The sequence below is a fragment of the Patiria miniata genome, unplaced genomic scaffold, assembly GCF_015706575.1.
Source record: "Patiria miniata isolate m_02_andy unplaced genomic scaffold, ASM1570657v1 HiC_scaffold_13, whole genome shotgun sequence".
Classification (NCBI taxonomy): Eukaryota; Metazoa; Echinodermata; class Asteroidea; order Valvatida; family Asterinidae; genus Patiria; species Patiria miniata.
Genome location: NW_024037051.1, coordinates 15969772 through 15972271, shown reverse-complemented (window position 1 = coordinate 15972271; position 2500 = coordinate 15969772).

Here is a 2500-nt window from a genome sequence, read left to right as displayed (position 1 = left end):
TGCTCCAAAAGTCCGAGGGGCCATACCCCACCGTGCCTGTCCGCAAGGCCCACGGGGGACTCTCGGGGGGCCGGTCCGCAATCTCCGGTCCCGACTGCATGTTCGGACTTGTCCTCCAGAAGTCCGGGCGGCCCTATCCCACCGTGCCTGTCCGCAAGGCCCACGGGGGACTCTCGGGGGGCCGATCCGCGCTCTCCGGTCCCGACTGTTATGCTCGGAGTAACGCTCGGGTTAATGCTCGGTTAACGCTCGGTCCCCAAGTACAAGTCCGGGCGGCCCTATCCCACCGTGCCTGTCCGCAAGGCCCACGGGGGACTCTCGGGGGGCCGTTCCGCAATCTCCGGTCCCGCCTGCATGTTCGGACTTGTCCTCCAGAAGTCCGGGCGGCCCTATCCCACCGTGCCTGTCCGCAAGGCCCACGGGGGACTCTCGGGGGGCCGATCCGCGCTCTCCGGTCCCGACTGTTATGCTCGGAGTAACGCTCGGGTTAATGCTCGGGTTAACGCTCGGTCCCCAAGTACAAGTCCGGGCGGCCCTATCCCACCGTGCCTGTCCGCAAGGCCCACGGGGGACTCTCGGGGGGCCGTTCCGCAATCTCCGGTCCCGCCTGCATGTTCGGACTTGTCCTCCAGAAGTCCGGGCGGCCCTATCCCACCGTGCCTGTCCGCAAGGCCCACGGGGGACTCTCGGGGGGCCGATCCGCGCTCTCCGGTCCCGACTGTTATGCTCGGAGTAACGCTCGGGTTAATGCTCGGGTTAACGCTCGGTCCCCAAGTACAAGTCCGGGCGGCCCTATCCCACCGTGCCTGTCCGCAAGGCCCACGGGGGACTCTCGGGGGGGCCGATCCGCGCTCTCCGGTCCCGACTGTTATGCTCGAGTAACGCTCGGGTAATGCTCGGGTTAACGCTCGGTCCCCAAGTACAAGTCCGGGCGGCCCTATCCCACCGTGCCTGTCCGCAAGGCCCACGGGGGACTCTCGGGGGGCCGATCCGCGCTCTCCGGTCCCGACTGTTATGCTCGGAGTAACGCTCGGGTTAATGCTCGGGTTAACGCTCGGTCCCCAAGTACAAGTCCGGGCGGCCCTATCCCACCGTGCCTGTCCGCAAGGCCCACGGGGGACTCTCGGGGGGCCGATCCGCGCTCTCCGGTCCCGACTGTTATGCTCGGAGTAACGCTCGGGTTAATGCTCGGGTTAACGCTCGGTCCCCAAGTACAAGTCCGGGCGGCCCTATCCCACCGTGCCTGTCCGCAAGGCCCACGGGGGACTCTCGGGGGGCCGATCCGCGCTCTCCGGTCCCGACTGCATGTTCGGACTTGTCCTCCAGAAGTCCGGGCGGCCCTATCCCACCGTGCCTGTCCGCAAGGCCCACGGGGGACTCTCGGGGGGCCGATCCGCGCTCTCCGGTCCCGACTGTTATGCTCGGAGTAACGCTCGGGTTAATGCTCGGGTTAACGCTCGGTCCCCAAGTACAAGTCCGGGCGGCCCTATCCCACCGTGCCTGTCCGCAAGGCCCACGGGGGACTCTCGGGGGGCCGTTCCGCAATCTCCGGTCCCGCCTGCATGTTCGGACTTGTCCTCCAGAAGTCCGGGCGGCCCTATCCCACCGTGCCTGTCCGCAAGGCCCACGGGGGACTCTCGGGGGGCCGATCTGCGCTCTCCGGTCCCGACTGTTATGCTCGGAGTAACGCTCGGGTTAACGCTCGGTCCCCAAGTACAAGTCCGGGCGGCCCTATCCCACCGTGCCTGTCCGCAAGGCCCACGGGGGACTCTCGGGGGGCCGATCCGCGCTCTCCGGTCCCGACTGTTATGCTCGGAGTAACGCTCGGGTTAACGCTCGGTCCCCAAGTACAAGTCCGGGCGGCCCTATCCCACCGTGCCTGTCCGCAAGGCCCACGGGGGACTCTCGGGGGGCCGATCCGCGCTCTCCGGTCCCGACTGTTATGCTCGGAGTAACGCTCGGGTTAATGCTCGGGTTAACGCTCGGTCCCCAAGTACAAGTCCGGGCGGCCCTATCCCACCGTGCCTGTCCGCAAGGCCCACGGGGGACTCTCGGGGGGCCGTTCCGCAATCTCCGGTCCCGCCTGCATGTTCGGACTTGTCCTCCAGAAGTCCGAGGGGCCCTATCCCAGCGTGCCTGTCCGCAAGGCCCACGGGGGACTCTCGGGGACCGGTCCGCAATCTCCGGTCCCGCCTGCTTGTTCGGACTTGTCCTCCAGAAGTCCGAGGGGCCCTATCCCACCGTGCCTGTCCGCAAGGCCCACGGGGGACTCTCGGGGGGCCGTTCCGCAATCTCCGGTCCCGCCTGCATGTTCGGACTTGTCCTCCAGAAGTCCGAGGGGCCCTATCCCACCGTGCCTGTCCGCAAGGCCCACGGGGGACTCTCGGGGGACCGGTCCGCAATCTCCGGTCCCGCCTGCTTGTTCCTACTTGTCCTCCAGAAGTCCGAGGGGCCCTATCCCACCGTGCCTGTCCGCAAGGCCCACGGGGGACTCTCGGGG